Here is a 23229-nt window from a genome sequence, read left to right on the forward strand (position 1 = left end):
AAACCCCAAGAAGACTAAAACCAGCTTTAATTACTGTTAATCTGCAGAGACATTCACATCAGAAATATCACCCTGGCATTTTCCTGTTTACCAGCTGCGGATCAAGCTCTGTAACATTTAATCTTTGTAAGTACTTGCCCTTTGAAAACCTCTCCTTCCCTCATCTTTCCCTCAACAAATCAGCTCCTGTGTTCCTGCTGCACAGCACTTTCTGCCAGCTTCTCCTGCCTATTCCCTGGCTGGGGAGCTTTCCTTCCAAGCCCCTCTCTGCTCTGCAGTTGCTGGGAGGGGAATATCAACTTTCCTCCAACAAATAAAAGCCCTGGGAGCCCAGGGCCTTCCTGGGCACATTCCTGGCGAGGGGCACTGCATCTGGAAAAGCAACAAGAACTTGCCCAGCAGAACTGCATGGTTGCCATTAAAGGCAAAGGAAAGTGCCTAAATAGTTGTTGAGATCAAAACAACGCCCGGGCCAGCCTAGAAATACAAAAGCTACTTCAGGGGATCTAGAGCTGCTTTGTTCCTAGATAAAGGCAGCATTTGCACCACCTCGGCCAACAAACCTACACTTCATGGGATGGCAAGCACCAATGACCACACAGAAATAATGTTTACCCTTCAGGCCAGCAGCATCTGAGAAACCTAACAGCTAATTTTGCTAAGCTACTGTATCCAATAAGTTGTAGTATAAATCGATTTGTTTTCAGCTTCTTATGCTTGTGTGATTCTCCCATATAGAAGAGTTTTTCAGCAGAAAATTTCAGGTGTTCCTGAAATCTTTCCGAATAAAAAGTAAAATAAGAACTGAAATTATAAAGTGAATTCACTTCTCAGAAATCATTGTGCAAGATTAATCTATTTTCTCCCGGAAAGTGAGCCTGTCATCACACATCCCATCTCTTATACTCATTCAGACCCCTAGGTAACTGGACCCACCTCCAGAAGATTGCTTTAAATTCCGGTCATGCTTCATGCATTCCAAGAGCAAAATTAGATGGAACCACCTTCCCTTGACCTTTCCTTTTCCAGCATGTTATTTCTACATTTTTAAAGAAACCATATATAATAATAATAAAAACCATCTATCAAGACTTATTTCTATAGGTCTTTCAACTCAAGATTTTTTAGTTAGTCTGTGTGACATTTCCAAGAAAGCAAATTACTGGCATTAAATTTATCAACTTCTTTTTGTATTTTCAACATGAAGCATAAGAGAAAATTTTCCTTTCTTGGAGAAAAAAAAAATCTTAGTTGCCATGTTGCTACTTGGACTGAGGTGAGGATCTGTTCTTTGCACCAAATGAAAAAATAATGGAGAGAAAAAGTGCATAGGATTAGCACAGCTTATCTAAAATCACAATTGCCAACAGAGCTTCTGATCAAAAAGCATCTCAGGAGTAGAACACCCTTATTAACTTTATTGACTCTGTGACACTATTACTATCTGCAATACACCCATTAAGAAAGATTTTGATTGTTCTTCCTCTGAAAAAATAAACCCCATTTGTTCAAACAATTCAAATTAAGGATTCAAGCAAAGCATTCAGGCACATTCCAACTGCTGATCTTTACCTCTAATTGTTTCTGCAGTAATGCTGTACCCACCACACCAGGCAATGCCTATTTTCCAGAAACACTCTTAGATAAATGGCTGTACCTGGAGACAGTCTTTTTAAACACAGTAAAGAGCACTCATGTACAAATAAAACATCCAAATCTGGAGAACCACAGCCTCTAAATGGTCAACAGAACCCTCCAGAGACTATAAATGCCCAGGCCACACAGCTGATGAAATTAGCACTTGATCACCTGGTGTTCCAAATCAGCAGATGAGGTTCAAGTGGCAGTGGAAGAAAATCAAGATCACCTGGTGCTCATCAAATGAAGCAGCTGATTACCCAAACAATCTTCATATGAGGTTAATTCAACATTAATGACATTAATGACATTCACATGTCACTCATTTTGGTCAATTCTGCCTGAAGTTACCTCATTACCTAATCATTCACTAAGCACAATTTCTGTTGCTCCCACACCTCTGCACACCCTGTGGTTATGGTTTTATTCTAGGTAACCAAAAATAAAACTAAAAAATTCATTTTTCTACAGCAGAGTCTCTCTATTCCTCTTCACAGTTTCTCCTAGAAAAAAATTTAACACAGATTTAACAGCAGTACTAGGCTGTAAACATTACGATCTTCTGGGCCTTAGTTTCTGCTCCAGCTCTGCTAACTCTGAAGCCTACTGCCTTTGAGAGGACATTTCCCAGAACAGCTCGCTCCAAGCCCATCCAGAGCTGGGAGATGCTGACTTGTAGAGGGCGGAGAACTGGCAATATCCTGTGGTGCCAGGAGCCAGTGCTTAAATGGAGCTGCCTTATCAAGAGTGCTTCTCCCAGGAGCGCTGGGCCTCACCGGAGGCGGGCACAGCCCTGCACAAAGGAGAATTTTCCTCGTCTCTACAAACACATCAGGAGTCCTACTGATTCTGGAATCCTCCTCTTCCCCTATGCCACTTTTAATGCCAACTACCCACTCTCTTTTCCAGACCATGCAAAGAAACTTGCTTTCTCAGGTCACCACCCTCTAAATCCTGCCTCTCCACTCCTGCAGCAGACAGACTAGTAGGAATTACTTATCACTGGGCAATATGTTCCTACAGATCTTTCAAGTATCTGACAAAAGCTGAAATATCCAAACATCAAGTCTGGTGCTCTCTTAATTTCTTGTCAGGAAACAGCAAGTATTTTTCCCCTCTGACAGTAGTAAAAGAATGAGGCAAGAAAGGATGAGATGTATTTAACTAAAATTTTCTTACCCTAGTGCTCATGCCACAAATGTGCTTACTGCCTTATCACTAAACCTTATCTTGCTGACAAAAGTTTCCATAACATCCATAGGATTCACAGTGGGAAGTATATGGTCTGAATGCCAGCAGCTCCTGAAGAGCTACTGAAAGGCCAAATCACCTCCTTCATGTACTGACTCAGAAACAAAAGCCTGAGCTGCAGGAGGAGTGCTGCAGTGGAGAAGCACTCCAGTGAAGTGGAGTATCAAAGGGTGGGAGAGGAGTCAGGGATACAGACTGAGGGACTGGAAAGGCTGAAAGCTGCTGCCAGTGACAAGGAATATTCTCTTCCGCACAGCAGAGAGGTCCCACAGGGGCTCTGGACTGCACCAAGGGGACAGGCCCGAATCACTCCAGACCACCTCACTGTCAAAAGCAGGGAAAGTGCCTGGAGGCACCGGGACAGTGACCAGGGTAGCTGCAGGCCGGACAGGGCCCCAGTCCAGACATTCACCGTCTTTTGGGTGTCTGCAGCTCCTGCAGGAGCTTTCACACAGTACTGGCCTTGTGACAGCTGTGTCACACCAGAGTCGCCACAGCAAAGCACTAACTCACCATGAAGACCTCCTGCCACAGGCTGCCCCGGTGCCATGCGGCTAGCCCGCTGTCCTGGGCACCGGGCAGCCTCGGCCTGCTCCGAAGGGGCGGCCGGGAGCCGAATCACGGCGTGGGGACAGCAGGCGAAGCTTCGGGCCGGGTTCGCCTTGCCCGCCAATGGCGAGGGCGCGCAAAGGAGGAAGGAAAGAGCGGAGGGACTCCTACGTGCTGGGAGAGGGTTTATCAGACTGGAAAAACCCACAGAGAAAGCCAAAGCCAGATGGCTTGCAGGGGGTCCTGTACTTCGACAATATGGGCAGGGAAAACACACAGTAACCAATGGAACATCAGCCACAGGGTGTTACCAAGGTGGGGAGAAGGAATTACAGCAAATGGGAGAAGGGGTAGGCGGGGAGGAATAACGAGGACCAATTAACTACCGAATAACATAGAACTCTCTGGAAAGCAACCAAATATGAGAAATAAGGGGAGGGGAGGGCTGTAGCCAATGGTATGGCACGGATTTATGTATTTTTCACAGCCTTATGAATGCTCAAGGCTTTTGGGCTGTGGCAGCATCAAACCAATGGACCTTTGGGTCCACTTGATCCCTCTGACCCTGGCTTTGGCCATGGTTCACCACAACAACAGGCAACCCCCCATCACCTCTCACTTGCGAAAGGGAAGAGAACTCATCAACACAAATTAATTTGACAGTAACCTTGAGAGAGTGCGGGGAATTCTTTGGCTTGCCTAATGGCTACAGAGGGACTTTTTGCACTGGGATTTCATATAATCTAACTGTTTGCTATTTAAACAAAAAATAATCTTTTAGAGCCTGCAACTACCTTGGACTGAGTCCCCTTGCAATTACAAAAGTGATTGTGTTTGAGTAGCTGGCTTTCTCCTTCACTGCTCTGCTTCTTTCCACTCTGGTGACTTCTACAGGGAAATCATCCTTTGGACATCACGAGTAGATGCTCCAGGCATTATTGGGTTGTCCAAAGCTCAGTATCTCAGCCTCGCTGCTAGTACTAGTCAGGGCAGAAGAGAATTGAACTGTTGCAAAGAAGGGCAGTTGTTTAGACACCTTTGAGAATCCTTATGCACACTGGAAAAGTCTCTTCCTATTAGCACTCATAACTAGGAATCACTTAACCTTTGACTGTATAACAGAGCCAAATTCCATGATATATTGGGTTGCCACGGTAGAAATAATTAAGGAAGACAGTGCAGGAAATAATAATTTACACTGGCATGTCTGGAATCCCAAGTTCTCAGCATGTTCTACAACTGTTAATGAAAAATAGGCAAAAGAGAATGGGCTATGTGATTAATGTTACAGTCCTTCCCTGTGCAGAAATGTCATGGAGGGAGGGCAAAACTGACAGAAGGGGGAATGCCTGGGGTAACAGAATGCACCTCTCTCCTTGCTTAGTTTCATTTTAAAAAGGTATGGGGCTGTTATAATTTCATGCAAGCTTGCAAAGTTGACTGTCCTTATAAAAAGAGCAATTACACACACACTTCAAGCACGAAGCAGCACAATAATTAAATGAGTAATTACCTTCCCACTTTTAAGCTGTCATGCAATTAAACTTAATTAAACATTCTCTATACTTCACTAATCTTATACAAACAGAAGAAGGTAAGAAGGGTGTGGCAAAGAAAGGGCATTTGGCAGAAGGTTGAGCCTATTATTCTGTCTATAATAAAAAATAACACTGTACAGTCAGCACTAGGTTCTCATGTGATTGCCTTGTTCCTGGCCAGAATATAACCTGGTCTGAGCTGCAATATGAGCAATACACTGAGGAAATTCCATACAGTTTAAATTTGTGTCACATTCTTCTCTGTAACATTGCAAAATGCTCTTCAAAAGAAACAAGTTCAAGGAAAGAGAAATGCTGGCATTTTAGAGCAGAGGGAGTAAAGAATTCTGTACAGAAAAGCTGCTCCAAATGTATAACAAAATCTTTAACGCAAACACAAGTCCAAGGTTTCTCTTTTCCCCAGCAGAGGAACTGTTGGAGAGACACAATAGAGGAAGGACCAAGAAAAGACATGGGAATTTTGTTGACAAGGAGACAAGACAGCTGTGGTGCAAGAACAATTGTGATCTTGCTCCCATCCTGGTCTGAAATACAAATAAGCTTTGTAGAGGCACAGCCCACATATTTCTGCTAATTATTTATTCCTTCCCAGAAAGCTACTGTCTCTAGCTGCATGTTATTATGTCAAATGACAAAACTAAGACAAAAAAATTCATCCTCTCAAGTAACAAGAATTGTGTCTTCCACTACTCCCTGAGGCAAAGGCAAGAGCAGGCAGCAAAACATCTAAAAGCAAAACCTGACCACGCTCTGTAAATATAAATTTTAATTCCAGGCGTCCTCAGATTTTGGCCCACCCCCATAACCCACATGTGTGCACACACCTTTCTACTCCTTTTCTTTGCTACTGAGTCCTGATTCCAAGTGCCACAGAAACAATTTGTGCACATCTCATCAGAACGTAGCTGGGAAAGCCAATTTTGCCATTTTCTACCCTCATTTCTTCCAGCATCCAGAGCAGTTCCACAGAACTGAAACCTGCCATTAATATTAGCAGAGGGGTCTTAACATAGTTTGAGACTATCAGCACGATGATGGGACAAAGACAGGAAGCTTGAAGATAAGGTGTTATTATTAAAACGATGGGGGGAAACCCAATAAGAACATGTAGTGGTTTGGTTCGAAATATCCATTACTTACTTATTTCCCTTCTATGAGATAAGAATTAGGAGAAAGCAAAACAGGTTCTAACTTAAACGGTTGCGATACAAAGAAAGAGTTTTATTACTAATAGAATTAAAAGTAGAAAGAAATAACAAGAAATTAGAGCAAACCCACTCCCCCTTCCAGCACTTTCCTCCTTTTACCCAATTCATACAAAGGATAACAGAACATGGGATGTTAGTCAGTGTTGCAGTTCTTGAAAAGCATCTTTATTATGCTTAAGGAAAAAGAAGGGTTTTCTTCTGCTTTACATGGTTCCCAAACTGCCACCAACAGCAGATCTGCCCGGAAAGAAACAATCTGCTGTGGTGTAAAACATCTCTCCCATGAAAAATCTTACAGTTCCTTCACACTGCAAAACATGGGCCATCACATGGGGTTATTAATCTTTTTAAGGATGAGTTATTTTGGCCTGCACACAAAGGCTTTCTTCGCCACAAGTCTCTAAAAGCCTCTCACTGCTTCTATATAGCCTGGTACGGGCACTCTTCACAATCTTCACGGGCCACACGTGAATTCTCCATCCCCCCATGTTCTTCAAATGGATTAAAGAGACAAACAGTTTGTGATATTACAGTTCCTTACCACGGACTGCAAGAAGTTTTTTAAGCTACGTGCGAGAATCGCGGCACCGCCCTCTTTTCTCCCGTCGCCATGCTCAGCTCCGTCCCACGTGACTCACTTCTCTTTCTCTCTGACTCTGAAGCTGCCATGTTGAAGAGTGTTCTTGTTCAGGCTTTACGGTAGAGAAAGCCTCTCTCCCTTTGTGCTGCTGGCTGCATGGGGTCTCCTTCAGTTCAGTGTGAAGTGTGCTGGCTGCAGACAGGAGGCTGCGGCGGCTCCCGTGGGCTCCGTGTGGCGAGGAGAGGGACCCGTTGGTCCCAGGAAGCCGCGCTGGATGGGTTTAGCCGTGTGGCAGTCCATGGCTGGTTTAGCTGTGTGGCAGTCCATGGCTGGGTTGAGCTCTGTGGCAGTCCATGGCTGGGTTTAGCTGTGTGGCAGTCCATGGCTGGGTTTAGCTGTGTGGCAGTCCATGGCTGGGTTTAGCTCTGTGGCAGTCCATGGCTGGGTTTAGCTGTGTGACAGTCCATGGCTGGGTTTAGCCGTGTGACAGTCCATGCCTGGGTTTAGCTCTGTGGCAGTCCATGGCTGGGTTTAGCTGTGTGGCAGTCCATGGCTGGTTTGAGCTGTGTGGCAGTCCATGGCTGGTTTAGCTGTGTGGCAGTCCATGGCTGGTTTGAGCTGTGTGGCAGTCCATGGCTGGGTTTAGCTGTGTGACAGTCCATGGCTGGGTTTAGCTGTGTGGCAGTCCATGCCTGGGTTTAGCTGTGTGGCAGTCCATGCCTGGGTTAACTGTGAGCAGTCCATGGCTGGGTTTAGCCGTGTGACAGTCCATGGCTGGTTTGAGCTGTGTGGCAGTCCATGGCTGGGTTGAGCTCTGTGGCAGTCCATGGCTGGGTTGAGCTCTGTGGCAGTCCATGGCTGGTTTAGCTCTGTGGCAGTCCATGCCTGGGTTTAGCTGTGTGGCACTCCATGGCTGGTTTGAGCTCTGTGGCAGTCCATGGCTGGGTTTAGCTGTGTGGCACTCCATGGCTGGGTTTAGCTGTGTGGCACTCCATGGCTGGGTTTAGCTGCCTGCAGCTTGGGGACAGTTCCCCCAGCAGCGACCCAGGGTCCATGCCATGGCGTTGGGAAAGGGGGCAGGGAAGGGCCAGGGCCCAAAGACCCCCCCACCTTCCAGCAGTCAAGCTCAAACGAAAGGCAATTCCCGCCTTTCCACGCGGTTTAAACATGGAAATTGTGGGAAGCGTCATTAATCTAAAAGACTGTCCATCAACTCAGGTTCAACCCACTACACAATACTGATCAGCTTTCCAAAACACTGCTTGTGTCTGAGTGCTGAGAAACCTGAGAAATGGGTGAGAATCACCACACTATACACCCGGCCCTGCTGCCCCGTATTATTTATTTACCATTGTCTGGTGATAAACTGCAGCTGTGCTTAAAATGGGTCAAGAAAAGTTTTATGTTTGGTTCTCATTCCAACTCCCACAGTAAGTAAAACATCACAGGCTGATAAAGTCTAAAACACAAATTGTCCAACACACAGCGCTGTATCAGCTACTGAGAAGAAATGAACTCTATTCCAGCTGAAGCCAGGATGGATGCATTTCTCTCTGGAAGACAACACTTCTTCTTATACATCATAGGCCAAAACAAGTAAATGAACATGGCTGAAAATATTGGAAGTGCAGCATTTAGGAGAAGATTGCTACAGACAGTCCATGTTAGCTTGCAGACAAGCCTGACAGGCCAGGGAACACTGCTTTTGGCTGTTCTGCCCCTGCTGTCAGCCCTCTGTTCCACCAGGGGTGGGCAGGGCCATGCAGCCCCTGCCAGGCACACAGTGACAGGGCCAGTGCTCCAGCTCTCTTGCTCCATGGCTGATTTAGAAGCTGAGGACTCTGAATCCAGTCCCAGCTACCTCACAGCTGCAGGGAGCCTTCAGGAGAGCCAGCCTCAGCTGTTTAACCCAACCTGACAAGTTCCAAAGGATGATTTATTTCCTGTCTGGGACATGATATCATTTTGTTAATGGCCTGGAAGTCAACAGTCCTCTATATCTGACAATGAGTAAGTGCTCTGTGATTTGAATTCAAAATTGGCATCATAGAAACCATATTAAAGTTATGGTTTCTGCCTTATGATCCATTTCCCCACCCATACCAACATGTCCAAAAATGAAATTCCAACAGACCAGAGCTTGTTCACAACTAATATACCCTTTTTTTCTTTGATTTAGGCTCTGGTTTGGAATTGTTGATTGCCACTTTTTTTCCCCTCCTGCTTGTTTTGTTTCCATCTCTTTCTGTTAGATTTGGTAGTATTACCTCAAGTCCTGCTGCTTTCTGGCACGGATGCAGCACAGCTCCTTCCAGCCCCAAGAGTGAGACTGTCACCTGCTACTGAGGAACTTTGTTCAGAGGGACAACTTCCATGTTACCTTCACTACGGGAACAAAGAAAACAGTCATCTGAAACTAATTTCCCTATAGGAATGCTCAAGGCAGTGCTGTGGGACAGCAACATGAACTAACCCACACCACCCCTCTCTGCTTGGCATGCCCAGCCCAGGTTAGTTTCAGCAGATCCAGAAAGCTTGTGAGAGACATTGTTTCTGTGCCACAATTTTCTTTTTGCATGGTTCCATGGTGGTCCTGACATATTTTACTACATATCTGCAAATATCAGAAACCTTCCCTCTCCTCCTGGATTTACAGCGTGCAGTGAGTGAGGCCCAGGCAGCAAAGGGTTGTGTTTAATGCTGGGGGAGCTGCCTCAGGGATGTGTTTAACTGTGGGGGGTGATTGTCTCTTGCTGGTAGGGGCTAAAAATATGGTTGGATTTGTTATTTACTGGGTTTCAAGGAGCACTTTGATTTATATCAGCAAAACTTGTAATATCACTGAAATACTTATGGAATGAACAGTTGGAGCCTGCTCACACCAGACTCAGCAGCAGGCCTTGCTTTCTGCACTGGCTATTCCCTCAGGATTGCTCAGAGGGCACAAGCAGGCTTCATTAAAGATACGTGATTTTTTCAACTGGGCTTTCACATTACTTCTTCAAAAGGCACAGGAACTCTCAGATTTAGAAGCAAAAAATATAGAAAAAGTAAGTGCAGGAGGAATCCAGACCTCCTCAATGCAGGGTGCTCTAAGGTCAGGTTAGTCAGCTGAGCTTGCTCTTAGGATAACCTATTTCAGTATTTCACCACTGTCATGACCAATTTTTCTTCCCTAATAACTAATGAGAATTTCCCTTGCTGTAATTTGTCTCTGATGCCTTTCTTTCTTTCCTTAAACAGCTCCAGGAAGATGCTGGTTCTGTCCTTTGTACACTCTCCCTGCCATTACATTGCAAAATGATCTTTTCACAGTTGAGCCCATAGCAAGGCAGACTGAAAGAACCCACAGTGCCACTTCCATCTTTAGGGCGTGGCTGCCATCCCATCACCATCTTGCCTCTCATGTATCTCCTTTCCACTGCACACGTAGGTCCTTTTGACAGCTCAGACAACCTCAGGTCTAACCAGCAGAGCTACAACAATACATGACCTACCTTACATTGCAAAAACATTGTGATTTCACAATTAATAACTGCATTAAACATTAAGTGAGAAAATAGACAGTCATGGACATGCCCTGCTAGAAACAGCCTCCCTGCCACAGTAACAAGTAGAAAAACAGAGCAATAAAGACCCCTTCTGGCTTCACTCTGGTGCAGTGACAAGTGTATTAGCTGTTCTCACAATCTTTGTTATTGCAATAATAAATACGGACCTGAAAATAAGAAAGAAAAAGAAATCCACTTGGCTCAGAGACTACTTCTTGGCAATCAATACACTCTGAATAACCTACAAAATTGTGGTCTAGAAGAGGTAGTCAAGTCTCACTGTCCATCTTCCTTTAAGCACCGGTGTTCATAATGGCCCCTCATTTAGAAGTGTTCATTTCCATCACTGCTGGAGCTCAGCTCCATTCTCTTTCCCCAAAAAAGAAGAAAGAGTGAACAGACTGAGGCAGCCTTTGACTACACACTTTCACTTACCAGGCAGCTCTTAACCTTGCCTCTCTGAAGTCTCCTCTAAGCTGATTTGCAAAGATCCAGGGGTACAGAAAATGGGGCAAAACCTGCAGAATTACTCGGAGACTTGCTAATAGAGTTCAGTAAGGAGAAAAAAAGCTTCACAGATCTCTTTTTTTTTTTTTTTAACCTGGTAAATTGGTATAGGGAAGAGTTATTTCTATGCAAGTCAGTGAAACCAGATCGAGGACTCTCATTCTTCAAGCCTGACTCAGGATATTAAGACAGAAAAGCACATACCCCAGAATATTTCAGAATAAAACCCAGGGAGATTTACCTTTTATAAACATGCATCCAGAAGTCTTTTGTTGGAGAAAGTGTTGTTTCTGTGGAGAAAAAATGACCCCTACTCCAGGATGTGCTCACTATCAAAACAAGGAGATGCAAATGTCTAAAACAGTCAGCACTGTCAGCACCACAGATTAAGATGTGCACTAAACCTTCACACAAACCATGAGACAAGGCTTGTGAATGCTGTTTCATACTGCCTAGAAACAGTGCTCTCTGGTTTTATATATTGTGCTTCTAACTTCTTCAGAGTGCTTTCCTGTACAACACATTAGGCTGTAAGAGATTCAAACATGCTGAGGGTCGCTCCCTTCCACACTGTCACATGGCACGTGAACCTTCAGCTCCACAAGCTCACATCTTCTGGGGCACTCCTTCCAATCCTTCAGAGATAGCTCTGGGTGCAGATTTCTCATCTCTTTTGGCAGTCCCTCCCACACAGTCCCATTACCAAAGCTGTGAAAGCAGCTTTAAACTCCCACACAAAGCTCTCCAGCAAACCCAGAACTGCCCTGCAGAGCTCCTCACCAGGATCATCACCCTGCAGCAGGAGTCAGAAAGCCAACCTCAGGCACAGAGCAGGCTCACAGCCAGAAGTACCTCACAAAGCACAGAGGCTGGATGTGTGTTAGATGTCCACGTGTCCATGGGAGCAGAAAGCTGCTGCAAGGAAGGCACAACAAAGAAATGCTGGAGAGTCAGCTCAAGGCAAGGAAAGAGAGTATTTTTAGAAGCTTCCAACAAAAGCTGCAGACAAACAGAACTCCCTTGTGCCTCCTGTGGCCGCTGGGATGTTAAGTGACTGTTCTCTCCCCCTTCTGAAGGAGTGTGGGCGTCTGTGGACAATGAGTGCTCATTAACATCGATTCATTAACTTAGAATTAAGGGCATTGTTTATCACAGCAGCATAAATGCCACAGACTGAGAGACGCTGTGCATTAGGCAGCAATTTCACTGATCAGAAAGATAGGTTTAAACTGCGAACAGCTGTCCATGAAGGGATTGGCACAGGTGATAGATCAGTATGTGGACCTAGGCCTCGTGCAGCAAAACACATTCATCAGTGACCCAGGCTCAGTTCAGAGCCACTTAAGGTAGGAATCTCAAGGTGGCAAGTTGGGTGTGTCACAGTCCTAATCCTCTAAAGCAGCTAATCCACAGTTAAGATTTAAATTCAAGGGAATGGTCCAAAATGCTGCTAAGGCTTTTATGGAGTTGGCAGCTTTTCACAATCTAAAACTAATCAGCAAGCCTGCATCCCTGAGCATAATTTGGTCAATTTGGTTTGTGGAAACAAAACTCGGGGAAAGTAGGGAGCGCTGGCTGAGGGCTGGTGAAACACATCTGGAAAAGGGAAAGTAGACCCATGCATCTGAAGCCATTCTCAGTGCTGTCAGCCCTGAGACTCAGTTCAGCCATGCCAACAGCATGCTAAAAGCATGAAACTGCTAAAAGCACAGAAACAGGTACCTCCCAGACTGGAGAACAACCAATCTGTGCCATAGTCAGTACCTTGAGCCAAATGCAGGACTAGAAGCAGATGGGCAAATGGGAAACATATGTATAGACAGTTCACACAGACTAAGGTACACCCAGTTGTTCCACAGGGTGATGCAGTGAGAGTGGCAGAGTTGTAAAGCCCCATCTTCTTGTTTGGTTGGATGCTCAGCTCTGAGTCCCTCAAGGTGAATAGCAATTTCTTCTTGTGAATGAAAGAGCATATCATCAGCTTGCTGTTAAGGGGTGATTAACAGAATATTGAAATTAACATTTCTCCTTCTGACCCTTTAACCTTTTTCAGTTATATTACTTTGACACAGCATTAAATCTCTATCTTATTTGTACCCACCATCAAGCTTGTAAAAGCTAAAACCAGCAGCAACACATTTTATCTTTGAAGGAATGTGCATGGTTGAAAGACTAAAGAAAGCTGCTATCTCCTGTCTTATCATTCTTTATACAAGATCTCTTTATGATTTCAAAATGGCAAGAAATATGCAATGAAATTCAGTGATAAAATATCTGAAAATGTCTGAAATACTGGTAGTAACTAAAGTGCTTCAGCATCCTCCTCCTTTAAATATCCTCATCTGTGAGGGGATATATCATCTTACTTCCACTGAATTCTGTGAAGTCCATGAACAAAACAAACAGAACACATAAAAATAACACCAAATAAGATGGAATAAGCTTTGAGCAGTTGTTTTCATTCCAGGACAGAGAAGAATAATAAAATCAAACAGAGACTTCACTGGAAGTAGCCAAGTATTCAAAATCCAGAAGGAAATCATTGAGTAGCTTTTGGAGATAGGAAGGTCACACAGTGTCAATCACAATATTTGACCTGCCAATACACTGAGCACTGATGACTCCTACACAAACTGAAAAGATTCATAATATCAATGAGAGGGAGAATTCTTTAAACACTTACTAGCACTTTTCAAGCTGCTTTCATTACCTTACATCGATAAGTACACCTCGAACAGGCTTGAATTAGTTATACTGCAATTAAGATGTCAAAAGCAGGCTCTGAAATGGGCATCTATTAACTCTTTCAATAGTCTAATTAGGACTGCAAAACAAGGAGTACATCACAAGGCAATACACATTTCAGCCAGCTGGCCCAAATTGAGATAACATTACTACTTGTAAAAACCTTGGAGAGAAATTCCATAGGAAGATTGGAATTTGAAGGCAATTCTTCTAAAAAACACTTAGCAAATTAAAATACTTAAAGACATAAATCCTTCACTAAAGCCATCTGTCTTACTTGACCCTTTCACATAAATTCCTAGGGAATTTGTTCAAGTGCTTCTGCAATCAAGTCACTCCACGCTAATAAGGTACAGATTTAGCCTGTAAATATTCCTCCCGTAGAAAAGTTGTTTTCCAGCTTACACCACAAAACAGCCTCTCTGCCATTCATCCAGCAGCTGAGGTTTTTCCAGCTCACTTCATATTTGGCTAAGACACTTTCCAGTTAGAAAACTGAAAGCAAGTCCATATTGAGTTGTTTTCAAAAGGTTGTACTTGCTAGAACCACGCCTACCTGGATAAATTTGTGTTGTGCATTCTCTTCCCACAGCAATCAGGGCAAGTTTGGTACTTTGAGCAGCATGATGACTGATGGCCCTGCTGGTATATCAGTGCCACAGAGGCTTAAGGAAAGGCTCAGCAGACAGGCAGCTTGTGTACTAAACACAGTCACCATTGCTCCTGCGGCGCACAGGGACAACCTCGGAACACCACTAACCTGGAATTTAACTTCCTTTGACTTTCTCAGGTTTTCAAGTTCAGGATTTAACTGCTTGGCTCCACTAGGAACAGCAGGACGTGAGCAGTTAAAACCCCCAAAAAGGCTTTGAAAGCTACTCGCTAAATGTTCAGGTGTCTCTCTGCAAGTCAGCAGGTGGCAGGAGGGAGGGCAGGCTGAGGAATGAGGGAGCAGTTAGAGTAGGAAAGGGGACAGGAGGAATATATGAGCTGAGTTTGGCTGTTGTGAAACGAGCAGCTCTAAAAAGACATTGAGGAAGAGTCTGCCAGCTCCCCTTCGTGCCTCATTACACCGGGTACTGTTCTTCTGCGGAGCTTCCCAGATGTGGGAAAAGTTACTGAGGCTTCTGAAGCAGCAGTTTGTTCTGTTCTTCCAAGACAGTTTGATTTGGGCTTTTGCAGTTTGACTTGGGCTTTTTGCCCATTGCATCCTGCATTTTGACACTGAGCCTGTAAAACTGCCTCAGCAGCTTCCAGGGCAGGGTGGAGCCTCCAAGCATCTCTGGCAGGAGGATCAGCAGCTGGAAGCCCTGCAATGCGTGTCATGGCTCAGGCCATCCTGTGAACTGGTTCTCAGGACTACTTAGAGCAAGGAGGATGGATGCCTTCCAATAGAACACTTCCGAAATCCCAGAGTGGTGACACGTCATTTCAGTGAGGTAATTATCTCAGATACAGACAAGTCTGTCCACTCGCATGAAATACCAACATTCTTCCTCTCACTGCCCTGGAGCCTGATTTGTCTCTGGCCAGTACAGATAATTATTTTCTTAACCTAGTTGTAAATCAATTCTCCTGATTGATGCAGGCTTCTGGGGGCTGGGAACAATGCTGTAAAATTTGCATTGAAGTACAAATTCAGGTGGTTGTTGCAGCAGCAGGTTCCTAGAAAGATCACAGCAGAAACCCCATTGTGGCCACTCCTGCTGAGAGGGTTGGTTACTCTCTCAGTTGTTTAAGGACTGCTGGGAAGGCCAGGAATGATTCCCAACACAGGAGCCATTGGAACCTGCAAGCTATGGCTCCTACAAATACGGGGAATTTGTTTGTCTCTGTTGCAAAAAGGGAAGAAAACCACCAAAATATGCAAAATTAGGCATAAGTTTCATGGCTATTTTACAGCAGAAAAATTCTTTTGGGTGGTTTTTTACAGTGATTTCTAAAGATTCTTGGCTCCATTCAGAGTCACATATATGTACCCCTTTTTGAATACAAATGCAGTTTATTTTAATTATTATTTTAGTAGCTTTTCTTATTGCTAAAGGAAATATACATGTATTTAAATCAAGGATTCCCTCCCACAACATTCATACATATATGTTCTTATACCATCAGAGTTGCTGTCTCAGATACTTACAGGTAAAATGAAATGTCTGGGATAGTTAAAATCCTTAATGAGTTCCGGTTTTTTCCCCTGGTCAGACAGGCAGAGTATGACAAGCCTCACTGGCTATTCACAGGGCCAGGTACAGCTGTGACCCAAGAAAGCTGTAAAAGAAAACCAGCTACTTGGCTGAGTAAATCTTCACCATCAGAGCAGAGCTCAAATTGACAGGTTCCAGTTGATTTCCCTCCCCAGTCCCCATTAATTACAAGCTTTTTTAATTACTACATGCATGCGAGGGGTGGAAACAACAAGATTTAATTACCAGGCTCCCACCAAGAGTGACCCAGCTTGGCCATTGCAGCAGGAGCTCTCACAAAATGCTGTTCAATGACACAGCAGTGTCATCCTGTGGCACTCAACCCGGGAAAGCAGCTGCTGGTGGAAGCAGAGAGGTCTTTCTGCCTGTTCCTCTTCCTGCTCAAGCAGGGGGTTGGCACAGCTGGTCACCCCACAGCTGGAGTGCTGCTGATGGCAAGGAAAATCCTTGCAACTTTCCTGATGGGCAATGTCCATATTGATGCTCTCTCCCCCAGTTCTCAGATTTCTCTTCTTCTAACTCCCCAAAAGGTAGGGTAGGAAGTTCAAATGTTCCAGGAGTCTGCTGTTCCCCTCCTGAAACACGCCCATGGTTGGTGTCTAAAGTGGACTTGGGCAAGACCAGACATCCTGATGGGAGCTCAGCAGCCTGGAAGCAGTTACACCTGGGAGGGGGCAGACAGGAACCCACACATCCCAGGCCCCAGCCCTTTCACTACAGGAGATCATGCCCAGAGCCCTGAAGAAGAATGAATATCCCTGGTGGGTCCAGCTGCTGCCCTGACTCAAAACAGCCTAAAAGTGTTAAATAGTGGAGGAGAGGGACCATCTAAGTCCACATCAAACACAGCAAGGCATGCAGAAAACAGAAACAATGCAAACAATTGTATTTTCACCTTTAGAGCATGCATGTGCACAGCCTGCACTCTGCAACACCAGCCAGCAGTAACAACCTCGCAGCAAAAGGCAGGGGATAGGATGGATTGAAACAGGGACCCAGCACTGCTCAGCCCCTCTGGACAGTGCCTCCAGTCCAGCTGCAGTTGTGTTGAGAAAACCCTGCTCTGCAAGGGTTCAAAGTGAGCCTCAGATAGCAGCTTTATGGGTCTCAAACTGCAGCGTGGTAAACAGTGTGTACAGAAGCCACCACAGTCTATCAGGAAGGATATTAAGACCTTCTGGTAAAGGAACTCCAGCAAACACTTAGTCAGCCTGAATTTATGATCTGATCCTTCAATTCTTGGCTCCAGAAGTGACTCACCCTTGGCTCCTTCATACAAGCTGTGCTCAGTCCTGAGTTTGGCTTCTGGAAAAGACAGATGGGAACTTAGCTGAGCACCAGCTCAAAACTCTCAGTTGCTGTTTTACTTAACTGTTTTCTATTAATTCTTTCTTGAAAAAAGAAAAAAAAAAGTGTTAGCTTCCTGCATGAGCTAGGAGAAGAACCAGCAATAAAGGCTGATAAAAGAATAATTTAGAGCTGTGAACTCAAATCAATAAATAAATTGGAGATCTGTTCAGTCACCACCTCCCAGAGCCGAGGAGAATTAAAAACCAACTAAAAACTACACACCTGCCTCCAAATCAGTCAAATGGAAAGTGAAGGACAATTATAGGGCAATGATTGTCAAGAGAAAGTGGATCTTCCTGGACCACCTTTTATGGCTGATCATGTAGCAATTAACTTACAAATAAAGTAACCCAAAATCACTGCTGTATAAACCAGTGGTTCCAGTTTTAGAAAGCAACAGACTCTTATTGATCAGCTCAGCACAGTTTGCATTTGATTCATGAAACCATGCCTCAGGTTGCCAAGAACAGAGTTGCTCCTTAATTAATAATAATGAGCACCAGCTCAGAAGCCTCACACTCATCGGACCCCAAAGGGGCACCAGCTGAAGCAGGAATCTCAGCAGGCAACTTTTATCCAGCCAGAAGCAGAAGCACAGAGATTAGTAAGAGACAGTGTTTACAAAAGATGCATCTTTGTATCTTTGATGTTCTTTCAAAATGTCTCTAGCACTGCCAAAAATAACATCTTTTTGGGCTTTAGCAAAGCACCACAGCTCATGAACCTGCCCGGAAGTGGCTGCATCCCTAATTTTCACAGCCATAACTCATTAATAAGCTATCAAAGAGCAGTGAGCAAGCTCATTGTACCTGAGAAATAAAATGCATTTTTTTTCCTGTGGCAGAACCTTCTGGAAAGGAGGAAAAAACTGAGGCCATTCATGACTCATTAGCATGATGCAAAAGCATTTACTCACAAATAAAGACAGAAAGCCCACTGAATGCTCATGTTAGGCAGGAATCGTTCCACTTTGGTGCAGGACACCCAGCATCAGCTATTTGCATAGAGCAGATCACTTGCTTGCAGAATTAAATCCACTAAAGCACAAGTGGTGATGCCAGGTCAGAATTTTGTCCCCAGCTTCATCCTCAGGAATACACCAGCTAATCTCCAAATCTACCACCAAGTCTGACATTCAGCAATCTGCTTGGCTCAAAGTTCTGGCACCCAAAGAGGGAAAAGGAGCATCTTGTAGTCAGGGCACTCATGTCATTGAGCTCCTCGAGAGCCCATAAGGTGCTGTTCAGCTGGCAGTGAAACAAATGGAAATGTCACCTGAATGACCGATGCTGTGCAAGGTAAATAGAGACTGAACTGGCTTCCATGGAGTATCTGAGGCACCAAGACAAGAAAAGGTAAACCATTTCCTTTTTTAAAACTGAGCAACTATTTTCTTCAATCCCCTTATTTAGGGGGAAAAGGTAACAGCCCTTTCAAAGTGCCAAGAAACCCTCTGTACCTTTCAAACTCCTCATGAATTACACCCACGTACCATAACACACATCACTAATCCTTTCCTTGAATCTGGTCCAACACCAGGTGCTCCAGCTGCAATGTTTTAGCTAAAAGCCTCTGCACCTCAAGACCAAAGGGCTACAGCACCTCTTCCAGAAACTGCCCCAGCAGCTGGTTATTCACAGCCTTTTCTGCAGTGCAGTGCAGGGAGTTCTCCCCACTCTCCCAAGCACCCAGAGAGACCCCTGGCTCCTGCCCCTGGGAGTGCCCTGTGTCACACATGTGAAATGGCCAACGAGGAGGGAGTTGGGGGCTGTCACCCACTGGTATGATGCCTACCAATGGCAATTCCCCTTCCAGAAACCTCCCGAGATGTGGATCTTTGCACCAGAGCAGTGCTGCCTTGACCTGGCTGCAGTGTGCAGCTCCCTCCTGGTCTAACAGGGATCACAGAAATCTCAGGGCTGCCTTCACCAAGCCACAGCCTCTGCAAAGCATCAGCCCCAGACCACAAAACATGCCAGAGAAGCACAAAATTAAGAGAGACCCTGGGCTGAGGGAGTGAGTTTCCTTAATCCCTGGCACTGGTACTGCTGGCCACGTTGAGCATCACGAGATTCATCGGGTCAGTCATGACAGGTGGTCACCGTGGTCACCAGAGAGCCAAGGCACCAGTGTGCATCCAACCTGAACGTAACAACTGCTGAACAGGCAAGTAACAAAGTCTGAGGGACATCCAACGCGGGCAAGTGGCCAGAGATTTCCATGTACCTTCCATCATGGCAGGAAGGCACCTTAGTGTTGTGCAGGTAAAAACCCAAACAAAACAATAAAAGAACCCAAGGAACCCCAAAAAACCAACCATGAAGACCATGTCAGAATAAATGGTCCATCCTGGGAAATGGTCTTGTTTGAGCCAGGGCCATTAGCTTCCAAAACAAAAGCAATAGAGAAGGCACAGCCCTGTACAGATCTGTCAGCAGCTGGGCCAGCTGCTCTGGGAGTCAGGGCTGTGCATTTCCACCAGATCTCACTCAGATGCCCTGCTATGGCAGCAGGCTCAGCTGCAGCCAGTCAGAACACAGCAAGTGCCAAAGGTATGCTGAGAGGTCAGGCATGTTTTAATGGAGCAAATTAAAGGAAGAAAACAGAGGTGGAATCCATACTGAAGCTGCAGCTTCAAAGAGACTCATAAATAGCTGAGTTAAAATGAATTCAGACAGTGTGTGCTTTGTTTTTCCACAAAACCACCCAAACCCCGAAGCTGAGAATTAATTATTCCCACATCTTTGATAGCACAGAGGCTGACAATAGGGCTTTGGACAGCAAGGACACATCTCTGAGGAGCAGACTCGGGACATTTCCTGGTTCCACAAGTAAGAGGTTAATTCCCTGTCAGTCTGCACTCTGCTGTTGAAAGGTTTGTGTCCTCTGTAGTGAGGCAATGAAAAGATAAACTCAGTAATGCTCACGGCTCAGTGGGGAAGAGAGGGACAAAGAAGTAGCTACCAATAACCAAATTACAAAGTACAAAAACCAAATGTAATCTATGACTGAGGAGAAGTCAGCCTTCTACACTGACATAAGGCAGCACCAGCTTCCTGCTCTTCAGGCTGCTGGTAGGTACCAACAGTAACTCATACTATAGCGTCTGTGGAACATAGGAGAAAAAAAGCCATCACTACTTTAAAAAAATCTAACCAAAACCCAAACAACTCCCTCTGCTGGATTCAGTCTGAAAAAATGAATTATTCTACAGAATGGTACAAAACACAACTGTCCTGAGAGATGACACAGATCCAGCAGCAGCATGTTTGCTGAGTACCATGTTTTATTTCCACAGAGCTAACAGTCAAGGTATAAAGGCCTGGCTGCTTACTGCTAAAATTAAAATAAATTGTCATTTAAGAGTGATATGCTTGCTATTGGTTAAAATAAGGATTCCATCTGAGAAGAGAGACCAGGAAAGATTTTCTGAATAAACAGTATAAGGGAAAAATTATATGTGAACATGGGGACAGGCTAATGTGGACTCAGTTTACCTGAAGGGTCAGAAGGACATTTTTAAACAGTTGCATTGTAGGGGTTATTAAGAATCTTTTCCTTGAGTACTGGAACTGCTAGAAAAATAAAAAAGGTTGAGTCCAAGGTTTCACAGAGCTACAAGTCAAACAAACAAGAGACTCCCAATGTAAAGCCCCAGGTCTAATATATTAGTAATTGAATTCCCTGAAAAATTGCTTGCTTACATGTATCTTAATTCAGGGCAGTAATGTGGAATTTGTAAGTTTTTCTAACCTTGATTAGTACTTGCTGTACTTGTAGAAATCTTATCTTCAAATTAAATCTGATCACAACAGGCCTCATGTTTCACAGGAATAAAATCCAAATAAAGTTTTGAGCCCAAGCACAAGTGATGACTTCTGTTGCTGAAGGTCTGAGGAGGAAGTGTTACCTACTGGATACAAAATTAAAGGAAACTTATGAGCAAGTAATTATTTCTGTTTAAAGATACAACAGAAGTATGCTCAAGAAATCAGGCTCATTTAAAATGCAATGAAAACAGGACCCAATAGTGAGACTGATTTCTGCTTATGTACAGGAAAGTTTACACACGATTAAACAGGAAAGTAAATACACAGAGGTTCTCCTTGAGTAATTTTCCAACAGTGACCACCAGCACAACAAATTGTGTTGGTGTAGTGAAATGATCACTTCTTCCCAGCAGGATTTGCTCGGCAGGGTTTGTGCACTGAAAGAGCAGTCAAAGATTTCTACAAGGGCTTAGAGTTGCCAACACATTTGAGAGTTTAGTCTTTATCTCACATCTCCCTTGCGGATTTCCCACCTGAGCCGTCAGTGAGCTGAATGATAAATACAGCCGGCTGAAACAAGACAAGCCTGTCACAGAGACCAAGCAGGGAAAACAACTAATTTATTCCAGTTCAAATTACACAGATTCTTCAGCTGGGGCTTCCAAACTCTGTTTTACCTCCTCCACCTCCTAACAGTTGATTGCTTCTTTCCACTGAGCATCGTTGCTCCTGCTCGCTGCAAACAGTGAATCAGCAGTGCTTAGTTTGGGGCTGGCCCATCAGAGCAAGGAGGACAGGGCGAGGAGACGCCTGCTCCGTGCTCGTCGCAGCGCCAGAGCCCCACCTATGCCTGGGAAGGTGTGTGACACACGGGGACAGGAGCTGGCAGGGCCGGCTGCTTGCATTGCACTGCCCTCTGCTGTCACAGGAGCCTGAGCACGAACCTCCCGAAAACACCGATTCGCTTTGAGCTGACCTACAGAGAAAGGGAATAGACCCAAGTATTTCCCCACGGGATTTTTCCCACACAAAGTGTTTCGTCTTGCTCGCTCTTACCCACCTGCCTGCTATGAATTTACAATTAAAGTAATAATCCTAATTCTTGTCTTTTCCTGTCAGTAGGGCTCCAAGTGCTTTACCAAGAAAATGTTTACGATCAGATTTAGGGTTTTACCCTTCAGACGCTGCCTAAAACATGTTTGTTAAGGCCTGGGCAATTGGTACTGAGCTTAGAGCGCTTAGCACAACACAGAGACCCACGCTCCTACTCACAGTAGCTGCTGAAAGGCCCTTCTATAACATTTATCATGAAGTCATCCGTGTATTTCCAACACCCACCCCTCCTCAAATTTGCTAGTTTGTTCCCGCACTAGCACATTCCAGGATGGGACACAAGAAAACATATGAAACAAATGATGATGCAGTGTTCTTTTGTGTCAGCAATATAAGGAGTGTAATGCAGCTCTGTGAAATAACTTCCATGACCCTTTTTTTCCTTTACAACAAATAAATTTTTATGATATCAGACTATATTACATGACAGAAAAATAACTTGTGAAGGTAATCCCTTGAGAAAATGAACACTCTCAAAGCAGCTCAAAAAAGTGTAATTAGAAGCACATTTTAAAGGAAATACACATTTTTCATGCCTAAATACAAACTCCAAACATACAGTATTTTTTCAGTGCCCTGCATGTCCCAGAAATGCCACACACAGAGCTTTTAACAGCTGTTGATATAACGCTCACACACAGACCTTAACTAATTCCTTTGAAGTCGGGAATCAAATGCCAGGATAAAACGCACAGGAGCATGATTAGCAGAGAGCTTGTGCATCATTAGGCTTCTCTGCATGAGAATACCAAATCTGCAACAGCTTATCAGCATATGGTTTGAACATCAGACTTTCTAGAAACATAAGCTCAGATCCTGGCAGATCAGCTCAGCCTGACAACCTTCTGCTGTCTCTTGCTTCCCTACTCCTGCCTGATCCAGCATCTCACATGACGGGCTGTCCCCTGTCACTGCGGGCTGCTGCCTCGCCACTGGGGGACAGGAAAACACAGCAACAACCCCAGAAACTACCTAGCAGAGAGTTATAAACCAGGGCTGAGCTCAGGGTTGCCTGTAGCAGTCTCAGTGACACACAATCACTCAGCCAAAGGTGAGTGGAATTAAAAAGGAAGGATCCCACACACAGCTGTTGGTATAAACATGATGAACACCTTAGGGATCCTCCTGGAAGGTGGGGCCACAGGTTCCTACCACCCCATGAGACTGCCAGCGCACTGTTTGGGATAGAGATTTCCATGAGGAT

At 44.7% G+C, this 23229-nt stretch overlaps 1 long non-coding RNA gene across 1 annotated transcript in view; it reads right to left on the reverse strand.

The window, feature by feature from the left end:
* Nucleotides 1–11887, reverse strand: part of LOC104690182 — a 97835-nt gene extending 85948 nt beyond the window's left edge. The window contains exon 1 of the long non-coding RNA XR_005602139.1: nucleotides 11085–11887. This is a non-coding gene — a long non-coding RNA (uncharacterized LOC104690182). The remainder of the gene's footprint in view (nucleotides 1–11084) is intronic.
* Nucleotides 11888–23229: the final 11342 nt, after the last annotated feature.

The sequence above is a fragment of the Corvus cornix genome, chromosome 6 (assembly GCF_000738735.6).
Source record: "Corvus cornix cornix isolate S_Up_H32 chromosome 6, ASM73873v5, whole genome shotgun sequence".
NCBI classification, from domain to species: domain Eukaryota; kingdom Metazoa; phylum Chordata; class Aves; order Passeriformes; family Corvidae; genus Corvus; species Corvus cornix.